Source organism: Gorilla gorilla, chromosome 10 (assembly GCF_029281585.2).
Source record: "Gorilla gorilla gorilla isolate KB3781 chromosome 10, NHGRI_mGorGor1-v2.1_pri, whole genome shotgun sequence".
NCBI classification, from domain to species: domain Eukaryota; kingdom Metazoa; phylum Chordata; class Mammalia; order Primates; family Hominidae; genus Gorilla; species Gorilla gorilla.
Genome location: NC_073234.2, coordinates 56,050,933 through 56,064,520, shown reverse-complemented (window position 1 = coordinate 56,064,520; position 13,588 = coordinate 56,050,933). Strand labels below are relative to the sequence as shown.

General features: G+C 40.9%; 1 protein-coding gene across 3 annotated transcripts in view; it reads left to right on the top strand.

Annotated features, from left to right (window-relative positions):
• The window catches only part of ANO6 (anoctamin 6), a 218,413-nt gene that overhangs the window by 1,154 nt on the left and 203,671 nt on the right, over window positions 1–13,588 (top strand). The gene's annotated exons all lie outside the window — the stretch shown is intronic.

Below are 13,588 nucleotides of genomic sequence, written 5' to 3'. Positions count from 1 at the left end.
TGAGAGGAGGTGAGGAAGGGGAAAGGAATGGGAGGACTAGAGAGAAAATCAGGTCCCTAAAGAGAACACTGTCGGGGGATGATGATGATATAATGTGTCCCTCCAGAAGACTCTAATTAAATTACCAAGCCAGTCTGTTGTGGCGACTCGGCTTAGTCTCCTGGATGCCAAATCAATTTTAAAACAGAACATCCTGCTGATGTTCTAAAACCCTGTTGTTATCTAATAACTTTAAAAGTAACTTAATTTTAGGAGTTGGGTGTGGTTTTTATTTCTGTTACATTTTGGGCACGGAATATTTCGATAAAAAAAATTTGGTAACTTCTTGGTTGTCCAGGGACAAATCGAATAGAGGATATTACACTCCATGATTTAGTTTCACATTTCATTCATTCATTTAAGAAGAATTTACTAGTTATTCATCCTTAAGGAGAGAGCAAATAGTAGTAGTTTTTCTAGGAGAGAAAACTGAAGCGCACAGGTTGGTCTGCCCAGCTTCTCACACTTTCAAACCCAGGTTTTCTGACTTGTAAAACCAGTGAAGATTAATACTCTTACCACTGGGTCACTCTGGCTGTTACTACTGTTTAGCAAGATTAAGTAGTACCCGATGATTACATAAAAATATAGGAGTGAAATTTAAAAAGTTACAATAAAATTGGCACAGTCTGTTTCCCAGGAAAGTATTATTGTCTTTTATGGTGAGCTGCACTGTTTATAATGAGTATTGTAAGTAAATAAGGGCAGAAGCTCAAATGGAAACTGAAGTAAGCAAGAGGCTCTGAGCTTTGTTTTACTGTGCCAGTAGTAGATCTCAGTTTAGAAAGTAATTTGGTCTAGTCTGTGTTTACCTGTTGAGGCATCGTATAAATTCATCTTAAGCGTGTGGCAGTAAGCTCTTTTTATTTTTAATGACATGTCATTCATGCTAGTTTTGTCCAAACAGTGTAGATAGACTTAAGAAAAAGTTAAATATCTCTACTCCTCCCTACCCTCTAGAAACTACTAATACTAATACTTTAGTGTTAATATTAGTAGGGCATTTCCCACTATTCCTGTGGGGCCCTGGGGTCTCTACTGTAGGGGTCATCTCAACGTGTTTTATGTCAAGCAGCAGTTACCATTTAAACAGGTCTTGGCAATTTTTTTCTTCTCAGTGAATGAAAAGATATGCTGATGTTCTAACACCCAGTATCTATGAATGTGATTTCTGTTCCTTTCTTTCTCTTTTTTTTTTTTTTGAGATAGGGTCTCGCTCTGTCATTTAGGCTAGAGTGCAGTGATGTGATCATGGCTTATTACAGCCTCGACCTACGAGGCTGAAGCGATCCTCCCACTTAAGCCTCCCAAGTAGCTGGGACTTTAAGCACCACCATATCCACCTAGTTGGTTGTTTTTTTGGAAGTACAAATTTAATGTGGGTTGTAGTGATTTTATATCAGAAAATAACTATGCCAATGTTAAGTTTATGCCTTTACAAAAGAATAAGCCTTTTTAAAGATTACCAGGAGTAGGCTGATAGTGGTCCAAAGCCTTTTACAAAATAATTATTATTTCCAACTGTGGGAGAGGAGACTGATGAAATGAAGATAATTTTAACCTCTGCCTTTAATTTTGCAATGCACATCTGTATTTACGCTATTAACTAATATTTCTCCTAGTACTTGATTGTCACTGTCAGTAGTTGTATAATAGTTTGAAACCCACTTGGGTACGGAAGATTTCTGTGAAATCCGTCTATTAATATTACCTTTATAATTCAGACTGGGAGAATTATTTTTAGAGACAGGGTCTTGCTCTGTCACCTAGGCTAGAGTATAGTGGCAAGATCATAGTTCACTGCAGTCTTGAACTCCTGGCCTCTAGCCATTCTGCTGCCTTTGCTTCCCAAAGCTCTGGGATTACAGGCATGAGCCACTTTACCCAGCCTTAGAATTATTTTGACACGAGTTCCTGGGTATACCATCGGGCATTATAATGGCCTAATTTGCAAGAGACCCCCCCCCCCAAAAAAAACTTTCTAACTGGATGGGGTCCCTGATTATATCATAGAGGTGCTTTATGTATGTATATGGAAATGTGCCCTCTAGTAGCTGGAATTTAGAGCCTTTTAAACAGTGGGTTCCTGCTTACTTTTGAAACACTGTATTTTTATTGTACTTTTATTTATTCATTTAGAGACAGAGTCTCCCTCTGTCAGGCTGGAGTGCAGTGGCGCAGTCACAGCTCACTGCAGCCTTGACTTCCCAGGCTCAAGCAATTCTCCAACCTTAGCCTTTCGAGTAGCTGGGACCACAGGCCTTGTGACACCATGCCTGGCCAATTTTTTTTTTTTTTTTTTTTTTTTTTTTTTTTTTGGTAGAGACAAGTTCTCACTGTTGCCCAGACTGGTTTCAAACTCCTGAGCTTAAGTGATTATCCTACCTCGGCCTCCCAAAGTGCTGGGATTACAGGTGTGAGCCACCATGCCTGGCTGTTCAGTACTTTATGTCAGTGTTGCCTCCTAGTTTAGAATGAACTGATCTGGAGAATCAAGGATAGTATATCTCACTATGGATGTCTTTTCCTTGTTTGTTTAAGTTACAGCCAGCAGAAATTATTTCCAAAGGCGTGCTTGTGTGGCAACCTGTTGGCATTAGAGCATTTTTGCAATAGGCCACTTATTTCTAAAGCAGTGCTAACAACCAACCACTGAAGCCACATCCAGGCAGTAGTGGTGGGAAATGTGTGGTTTGAAGCCCCTGTTGTGCTGGTGGAGATCACATATTGTTGCAAGCCCCTGGGAGTTAGGTTGTGTGCTACCCTGCCAAGTGTGCAAAAGAGTGTCCTTGGCTGCTTTTCGCCCCCTCATCAGCGGATTAAATTCAGCATCTCTTCTTGTTCATGTAGAATGCTATAGGAACAGCTTTTATAGCCAGAATGCAGAAATCAGATTAGTATGCTGCTTTATTTTGTTTCTTCAATTCTGTTCTCTGTGGTCAAGCTTTGCTGAAGGAGGAAAAGTGGTTCCAAAAAAGACTATCAGGAACTATTCAGACTGTTCAGATAATGAGGTTTTGTTTGTGGATGGTTGGTTGGTTGCTTTGAGTTCCTAGTCTGTTTATGGTAGTTTACTGTCTGATCCCCATCACTAACGGTCATGTCATTGAGGGGTAGACAGAGGACATGGTCCATTACCTTTGAGAGAGAATGATCCAGCTATTGGCTCCCTTTTCAACTGTCACATTTTTACATAGACTTATCTTCCCACACCCACCTCTCTTTCCTTATTACCTACTGCAGGTTTAATCACCTGTAAATCTGATACTAGCCCCAGTCTTCCTTCATAAACATTGATTGAGCAATCCTTCTGTGCTAGTTTCAGGATTAGGTGCTGGGTCAGGTGTTGGGAGACTGAAAATGAGTAAGACATACCTGTGTCTTCCAGGAGAAAAGTTCCTTAGAACCAGACTGTGATGTTGTGAAATATATAAGGCATTCTTCCAGTTTCTTGGCATGCAACTCCTAAAACTTTTGGAATTTTCAGAGTGGTAAGTGTCTTTTTGTATGCTAATAAGTTGACAGATGGCTGGCAGCCCCTAGGTAGCTTCCTGATGGGGGCTGGTCACTGGAAAGACCAAGGCAGGATTAAAGGTTTGGACTTCCAGCCCCATCTACCAAACTGAAGAGGGGTAAGAGCCAGGCTGAAGGTTAAGTTGATCACCAGTGGCTAATGATTTAATCAATCATGCCTATGTAATAAAGCCTCCATAAGAACCCAAAAATTCTGTGCGCTGCCCTGGCAAATTAATGGAACCCAAAGAGGGTGTTGCAAGAACCTCAATTTGTAGCCGGTGGGTCAGAAACCCAGGCAAAACAACCTGGGGCCTGTGATTGGTGTCAGAAGTGGGGGGGCAGCCTTGTAGGACTGAGCCCTCAATCTGAGCTCTGAGGCTTACTGCAGGTGGATGGTATCCGAATTGAGTTGATTTAGAGGACGCCCAGCTGGCGTTCATTGCTGAACAACTACTTGCTTGTCATGTGGGAAGAACTCTTCCCACATCTGGTGATAAACGTATTCTGTGTTGATTGTATTGAGAGTACAGAAGGAGAACCTGAGTTTGGTTTTGTCTGCATCATCAGACAGAGATTTGCAATAAAAGGTACATACAAAACTGAAGGGAGAGACTGGGAGAGAGCTTCGCAGAAGAGATTTTTGGGTCAGCTGCTGAAAGACTAGGCAAATGTAGTGCAGAGATGGCCAGAGGAGAGTCTGGAGTTCCAAATAGTTGCCTGCTAGGGAAGGCAGGGAGAGGCTGTGCCGTGAAGGATCCTCCATACACTTTAAGGATTTTGGGTTTTACTCTGTATGTGATTTGGAGCTCCTGAAGGATGTTAATGAAAAGAGTGATAGGATTGGATTTGCTTTTGGAAAGATCTCCATGGTAGCATATTCTAAAATGGGTTGGGAAAGGAGACAGTAGAGCTAAGCCTTTCCAGTAGTTGGGGTCAGAAATGCCTGCAGTGGTCATGGAATAGAGAAGAATGGGTCTGACAGCTTTATGAAAGAGGTGCCATCTGTGGGTTTTCTGGCAAGCAGAGAGGAGCCCAGGATGATGGTGGCAGGAGGAGAGAATTTTCTGTTGTTCCAACTAGTCTTTTAATTTTCCCCTCTGACCATTGGCTCAGACCATTCCCCCTCCCCGACTCCTTTTTTTTTTTTTTTTTTGGGAGACATTGTCTTGCTCTGTCGCCCAGGCTAGAGTGCAGTGGCGCGATCTCAGCTCACGGCAAGCTCTGCCTCCTGGATTCACTCCATTCTCCCACCTCAGCCTCCCAAGTAGCTGGGACTACAGGCCCCCGCCACCACACCCAGCTATTTTTTTTGTATTTTTAATAGAGGCGGGGTTTCACCGTGTTAACCAGGATGGTCTCATCTCCTGACCTCGTGATCCGCCTGTCTCAGCCTCCCAAAGTGCTGGAATTACAGGCATGAGGCACCACGCCCGGCCCCCCAACTCCAGCTCTGTTGCCCAGGCTGGAGTGCAATGGCCCAATCTCAGCTCACTGCAACCTCTGCCTCCCGGGTTCAAGTTATTCTCCTGCCTCAGCCTCCTAAGTAGCTGGGATTACAGGCGCCCACCACTGTGCCCGGCTAATTTTTGTATTTTTAGTAGAAATGGGGTTTCGCCATGTTGGCTAGGCTGGTTTTGAACTCCTGATCTCAGGTGATCCACCTGCCTCGGCCTCCCAAAGTGCTGAGCAGGCGTGAGCCACCATGCCTGGCCAGACCATTCCCCTTCTTAGTAATTTCAGCCTCACCTCCTCTTTTTCTCAATGGTTCCCTGTGATATTATGACACATATGTTTTTGTCCATGGTTCCTGGCTTATAACTACCATAACTCTTGCTATAATGTTGGGGTGCTTTAGGCCTCAGAAGCAGAAGCAGGCCTCAGAAAACAATCTCCATCTTTGACCTGCCCTATTTTTACCTTTGTCTCTCCAATTTTAGAAACTAAAACTATAATCTTTCCCCATCTTTCTGTGTGAGAACTGCCCATAAAGAAATTCTCCCGTCTACCTTGTCTGAATGTAGGCCATAAGACCCCCATTTCAGAAGGGATCCTGCCCCATACCCTGGAGGAAGGAATGCTGCACAGAGATGCCAGAAAAATCTGATCAGACAGGCCTTGCTGGGTTTCCCCATTCAGTCTATTAGTATTAAATCGTATGCTTTTTGTCCAATCACTTTTCAACATGGTTCAATCATGACTCTCCAATGAAGTCTCCATAAAGGTCCAAGAGGACTGGTTCAGGGAGTTTCTGGATAGCTGAACAGTGGAGGTACCTGAAGGTAGCTTGCCCTGGGAGGACGTGAAAACTCAGTGCCTTTTCCCACATACCTCACTCTATGCATCTCTTCATCTTTATCTTTTATAATAAACTGGTAAATTGGAAGTGTTTCCCTGAGTTCCCCAAGCCACTACAGCAAATTAATGGAACCCAAGGAGGGTGTCGTGGGAACCCCAATTTATAAACAGTTCATCAGAAGCATAGGTAAAATGACCCAGGGCTTGTGATTGGCATCGGAAGTAGTGGGGGGCAATTTTGTGGGACTGAACCCTTAACTATGGGATCTGACACCATCTCCAGGTAAATAGTGTCAGAATTCACTTGGAGGATACCCAGCTGGTATCCACTGCAGAATTGATTGCTTGCTTGTTGCTGGGGAGAAATCCTTGCACATTTGGTCACTGAAGTCTTCTGTGTTGATTGTTGAATAAGAGAATAGAAAAAACACTTAGTGTTTTTCTGCTCACAGCCTCCCTCCCCTCCCAAGTCTGTCACAAACCCAGAAAGTTGTTAATGATCCTCTTAGCCCAAAGTGCTCACAATGAATTCTCACTTATTTTTTTGTTCTATGCAGTAGCATTCATCCTGTATTTTGTCTTTGTTATTCATTATCTTTGCGTTTATCATTCCCATAACCAGAGTGTACATTTCTTGGTGACTGGCCTAGGTTATTTAAGTCCTCTAGAGATCATGCAAAATATCTTAAACATTGTACATATTCCATTACTATAATTTTTAAGAGTTGTCTCTTTTCCTCATTCTCCTCTAAAATGTAAGCTCCCTGAAGGCTGGTACCTTGTGTGCTTTGTGTTTTAAGCTGTGTCCCTCATGGCACCTTGGTAGGAGCCAAGCAAGTAATTGTGGAAGGAATGGATGATTTATTCTTCTAAGATAACTTGATTAACATAATGCCTAGTGGTTTTATGGCCCTAGTAGAATTTTCTTCTTCTGTGGCACTTTGAGATACCCCCAGTTATCTGTTCTAAAAATGCTGAGTGTATGTTATTTTACCAGGCACTCTGCTAGGTTCCAGGTTCACTGTTCTCCAGTACCTCACTATCTAGAAAGGAAACAGATAATTTCAGTAACTTGTGATTAATACTGTAATCAAGATCTGTACCAGGTTCAGTGGTGATACCAAGGAGAAAGCATGTGACCTTGCCTAGGGGAATCCAGAACAGCTCTATTGGGGCAGCACCTGAGCCAGCCCTGTTGGGATGAAAAGACAGGTGAGGGCATGGGGCTAGGACAGCAGAGCGTCCTGAGTGTTTCTAAAGGCGTGATGATTTCTCAAAAATTAAATCTTGATACACCCTGGCCTTATTCATGATGGCAAGGGGATCATGTTGTGTACATATCATAAATATATACACATGTATAAATATGTATACATTATATATACATATGTGTGTGTGTGTGTGCCTGTATGCACACTCTCTACCAAGGAGATGACAGCTAAAAACAAAGCAAACTATCCTCAAACTCTCTTTTAGAATAGTCTTGCTTCTTTTTATAAACCTTTTGTTATTTTCAGTTTCAAGTCCACAGACATGATTTATCTTGCACATTCTTTCAAGTCAAATAATAGCTTTACAAAAGGTCCTCCAGTATCCTCTTAAAATACTTTATTTGGTTCTGAGACAAACACAGCTCTAAAAGAATAAGAGTTACTCTTACTTAATTTGTATTTTAGCTGTATACACACTCGTCTTTTCTCAAGGGGTTGCAGTAGTCACATACGTCGATTGCTCTACATTTATTATTTTTTCTTTTGGAAACCTAGAAATTTAGACCAAATGCTCCTATGAAAATTTCCATCAGTTATATGGGATTTTAATTCTGATATTCTTGAAGGGAGATTATAAAGGATTAAGAATACCGGAAATAAAGGGCTGGACATGATGGGTCATGCCTATTATCTCAGCACTTTTGGAGGCCAAGGTGGGAATATTGCTTGAGCGAAAGAGTTTGAAACCAGCCTGGGAAACATACCAAGACCCAATCTATACAAAAACTGCAAAAATCAGTTGGGCATGGCACACGCCTGTGGTGCCAGCTGCTTTGGAGGCTGAGGTGGAAGATTCAATTGAACCCAGGAAGCCAAGGCTGCAGTGAGCTGTCATTGTGCCACTGCACTCCAGCCTGGGCAACAGAGACCCTGTCTCAAAAAAAAAAAAAAAAAAACTCACAATTTGGCTTTAAATTAAAGGATGATATTGATCTCTTAGTGATATCTGTAGCAGATGATTAAAATGATTGTATTTTAATAAGTTTTCACTCTAATCCTTTAGGTTTTCTTCTGTTACACTTTACTTGGTATGTATTTTGTATTTTAGCTGTACATCTTAACCAAAAACACTCGTCTTGAAGTGGGGAGAAGATTTCTTATTCATCTTTGTATCTCACAGCCTGCATATGGTAATGTTTTTCACATAGTAGATGTTCAACAAAACATATGTTTTGGGACATTTTTAGATTTTTTTTTTTTTTGAGATGGAGTCTTACTCTTTTGCCCAGGCTGGAGTGCAGTGGCATGATCTGGGCTCACTGCAAGCTCCACCTCCCAGGTTCACTCCATTCTCCTGCCACAGCCTCCCGAGTAGCTGGGACTACAGGCGCCCACCACCATGCCCGGCTAATTTTTTTGCATTTTTAGTAGAGACGGGGTTTCACCGTGTTAGCCAGGTTGGTCTTGATCTCCTGACTTCGTGATCCGCCCGCCTCGGCCTTCCAAAGTGCTGGGATTACAGGCGTGAGACATTTTCAGATTTCAATGGAAGCTTTGCATGCCATATGATTTAAGCTGCCTGATTATAATGAATTCAGGGCTGGGTCTGTGCAAGAGTAGTCAATTTTAGAACAGAAAATATTTCCAATTACCTTTAGCCAACGAAATGTACTACTCAACTGATTGGTAAATCATATGTAAAGATACAGATTGAAGGAATTTTATTCAGCCAAATGATTGTCTTATGACACTATTTTTTTTTCTTTAGTTTTGTATTTTGGTCATTGCAACTAAAATTAATTAGCATCCATCCCAAAAAGCAGTTTGAAGAATACTGGTAGATGAGTATGTCAACAATAGAGTATTTTGGACATGGACCAAAGAGCAATTCAAATACTGTTCAGCCAAAACACATCAGATGGAACGCTTGCATAGAAGACAAGTTGAAGGGTTAATAGACAACTTTCTCTGCCATGGTAATTATTATTGCCCTGGCTACATGTTTGAATACTAATTGAAAGATCTTGCTGCAGTAAGTTATTCATCAGCCAGAAATACAAGTGAAAGAAAATGTATTCTTTTGTGAAGTCCAAATGTTGCTTTTATATTTAATGCTTTCATAATAGTACGTTGGAATTCTACTATTTCCCACACTATTTTAAAGTACAAATACTTGAAATTGAAAAAAAAAAAAGGGACATTGGCACTGAAAGTTCTCTTTTCTAATATTTATTATAACTTTGGCAGAACTTTAGCCTTAGGTCAAAGCCATGCAAATAGATGTTCTTTTACAGAGTACAATTATGCAAATTACAGGCTTATTTATAAAGCTTGTTTTATCTAAACTAAGATTTTGTTTATATAATTGAATTTTTTGTGATTTCTGTAGACATTCTATCTAGATGTTTGAAAAATAATCTTTGGCTTTGCACAAACAAAATGATGGCTAAAGTTTTCTTGTGTCACATAGACACAGTCTTATACATGCTTTTTTTCTGATTTGTACTAAATTTTTAAGAAAAATATATTTCCCACTAAATTCTAAAGAAAGATAATACATTTTCTCTGCATATGAAACTCAATAAGATCCTTAACATTATTTAAAAATTATTATAATTTATATTATGATTTGAAACAATCGCATTGTTTCTTCCCATTAAACAAGCCATGAATGCCTAAATTGCATAAAACATAAGATATTCTTTCTTTAAAAAAATTAACAAAAATTTTCATTTTCTTTTTTTTTTTTTTTTTGAAGATGGAGTCTTGCTCTGTTGCCCAGGCTGGAGTGCAGTGGCACGATCTTGGCTCACTGAAACCTCTGCCTCCTGGGTTCAAGTTATTCTCCTGCCTCAGGCTCCCGAGTAACTGGGATTATAGGTGCACGCCACCATGCCTGGCTAATTTTTTGTATTTTTAGTAGAGACAAGGTTTCACCATGTTGGCCGGGCTGGTCTTGAGCTCCTGACCTCAAGTGATCCACCCGCCTTGGCCTCCCAAAGTGATACCCATAGTAAAGAAACCGTTTACTGATCTTAGATGCTGCTTAAGAAGAAAGAAAAGTAAAAGAAGGAAAGATGAACTTATATAGGTAATTGGCTGCTGTTGATATAGAGTGTTAAGGAGTGAAGAGCAAAGTCTTACGGTCAGATGACCTCAGTTTATGGTCACCTAGCACCTTGTGCCTTGTTCCCTAGAACTGATTGAATGACACAAGCTTCTCAGCCTCTCTGAGCCTGTTTCTTCAGTCCTGTGTGGTTGCTGGGAGGATGCGAGGTGGTATGCACAGTACTGGACAAGGGGCCCTTTTCGCTTAGACACTTATGAGGGCAGTTACATTATCACCCTCATAATAAATTCTTTTTCCTTTTTCTTTTTTTTAGATTAAACTGTCATGGAAACTGCTACTTTTAACTCCTGATCACTAAGTCTTTTCCCATCAAACATTGCTGTCCATTTTTGTTGCTCTCTATCATGTTATGCATATAGGAGCTGCTCAATAGTGGTATTATGCCTGTAGGAACTGCTCAACAAGTGTAAGTGTCAGATTAAGGGTAATGACAGTGGCTGTGCTGCAGACACATGCATTTAAAGATAAAGGTGGTTGAAGAATTGCATGTGGTTTCTGCAAAGAGCAAAGCGGTAATTATTGTGTGTGTTTTTTCCTATCTTGCAGATCTTTGGGCAGACTGACAATATTCTCTTGATGCCAAGAAACTATTTCAGGGGGAATCTCTTTCAGGGAAATCTTAGCAAAAGATCCTAGGGGCTGACACACAGTGGCTCCCAATAAATGGCTCATGAATGTAGGGATTATAGTTCCATCAGTGGTCCCTGTGGCCTATCCTATTCTCCTAGGTTTTTTGTTTTTTGTTTTTTTTGACAGGGTCTCTTTCTGTTGCCAGGGCTGAAGTGCAGTAGTGCAGTAGCGCAATCATGGCTCACTGTAGCATTGACTCCCAGACTCAATTGATCCTCTTACCTCAACCTCCTGAGTATCTGGGACCACAGGTATGCACCAGGCCCTCCTTTTTTTTTTTTTTTTTTTTTTTTTGTTAGAGATTGGTCTCACAGCTGGTCCCAAACTCTTGGGCTCAAGCAGTCCTCCCGCCTCAGCCTCTCAAAGTGCTGAGATTACAGGTGTGAGCCACTGCACCTGCCCAAGCACTTCTAATTAAAGTATGCATGCTCCTTTGTGTCATTGTATAGTTGTATGCAGAAAAAGTGCGGAAGGAAACATTTAAGAAGTTATAGCTTTTATTACAGTTCGAGTCTTTAGAATATCACAGGAGAACAGAGGAGGGAAGATTAATAGTGAGAATCTCGTGGTTAGAGTTCTACATGATTCTGTTCTTAGGACTGGAGACGTGGAAATACGGAGGAATCTTTCAGAGCTCACTGTTCGCTAGTGGGAGGGCAGTGTTTGGTGGAGGCAGGGCAGTCAGGTAGCACCTGGGGGAAAGGATCTTGACTTCCTGTTTAAAACCTGTTTGACCTCTTCATCCTTCCCACTCACATTCCACCTTGCCAGTTTTCAACTGTTGTGTATGCAGGCAGCATCAGTTTCTGCCCCTCATTTCTCTAAGAATCTTCTAAAATTGGAGATTATCTTGGGTCTCTGAGACAGGACCTTCTCATCCACCCTGATATCCCTGCACAGTCTCAGAACTATGGTAATGCTGTGGTAATCTATAGCCACTTGGGTCTGGAGGGGAGAAGGAGAGACTAGGCCATGTACTGGAGCAGATCCACCTTCCAAGCCCCCAGCTAAGTGTGGGTATTACAGATGAGGTGAAGGTGATCTTTTCTCAGGGTCCGGGATGAGAAGCTGAAAACCTGAATTAGATTATAAGTACTTATTATGGAGATTAAAAGAAAAGGATACTCTTCTCTGTGGTGAAAGATTATTTCTGCCATCTGTTACAGATATAGATAGCCTCACCTTAATTTGGCCAAGGGTGTGGACAGGCACCCTGCTGTATGTACTGTGGTGAGCTATGGTGAGGAAGAAATGGGCCTCCACGCTGGCCTGTGATCCTTTTAATGTTCCCATGTCAGCCTCTTTTCTTATTCTTGGGCAGTCTATCAATCTCCTCAGTTTTTTTTGTTTTTAATTTTTTTTTTTTTTTTTGAGACAGCGTCTCGCTCTGTCACCCAGGCTGGAGTGCAATGGCGTGATCTCAGCTCACTGCAACCTCCACCTCCTGGGTTCAAGCGAGTCTCCTGCCTCAGCCTCCCGAGTAGCTGGGACTACGGGCGCCTGCCATCACGCCCAGCTAATTTTTATACTTTTAATAGAGACGGGGTTTCACCATGTTGGCCAGGATAGTCTCAATCTCTTTACCTTGTGATCCGCCTGCCTTGGCCTCCCAAAGTGCTGGGATTACAGGCGTGAGCCACTGCGCCCAGCCTTATTTTGGTTTTTTTAATTCTACCTCTGTCCCATTATTTTCATCAGACAGCTTAGCCTGGCTCTGCACAGAGATGGAGACCTGCCACTACTTAAGCTTTGGTTTTAGACAGATTTGAGTTCAAATTCTGGCCTAGACATTCATCAGCCATGTGACCCTGAATGATTAACACAACTTCCCGCCCACCCCACACCCGTAAGATGGAACGAATGTTAGAACCTACTTCATACGAAACGGTTGTATCAAATGAAGAATGCCATTTAAAAATCTCACTTTGCAGGATGATGGTGCCTGATACAGTGAAAGCCTTCCAATAATTATAAAGTAACATTATTAATATTGTGGGTAGTTGCTTTTACCTAAGTCTTAACCCAGTCTTACCTCTTCTGTTTTTTATTAGAGATTTCGCCTTTCCCCCAAGGCTGTTCCTTCCACTTGTACAGCTCATTGTCACTTTTTGTCTTTTCCATTAAACTGGGAGTATCTTGAGCAGTATCAGTGAGCAGCATAGTGCCTGATGCATAGCAGGCAATCAGTAAGTTTTTGTTAAATCTATGGGTAAATGAATAAAAGATAATGATTATTGAAGAGCTATGTGATATGACTGAAAAGGACCTGGTCTTGAGCAGCTTCTTATAACTTTGGGGCCTTGGTTTCCATATCAGAAAAATGTAGGGATAATACAGAAGGGGTAATGATACTCTACTTGGACTATTATAATATTAATATATATGAAATATTTAACATATATAAAATATAAATTATATATACAAAATACATAATATATATAAAATATACAAGGGGTGGTTCCTTGCATAGTCATTGTAAAACAACTAAACGGAGAAATATAAGTGAGGTCATTTAAATAAAATTGCATTTTCCAGTAGATGCATTTCACAACAGAATTGTATCACTTTAAATATATAATTTTAGTATGAAAGGTAAGGTTCATAATAGAATCAGATGACATTTTGATAGTCTTTCTACTAAAGAAAATATCTATGGAATAAGAGCATTTCTTAATTTAGCAAATTTAAGATTTTAAAGTGTCTTGTATTAAGGTCTAAAAAGTAGTGTTCTTGATATTGATCATGTGAATTTTTAATAAAGGAATAT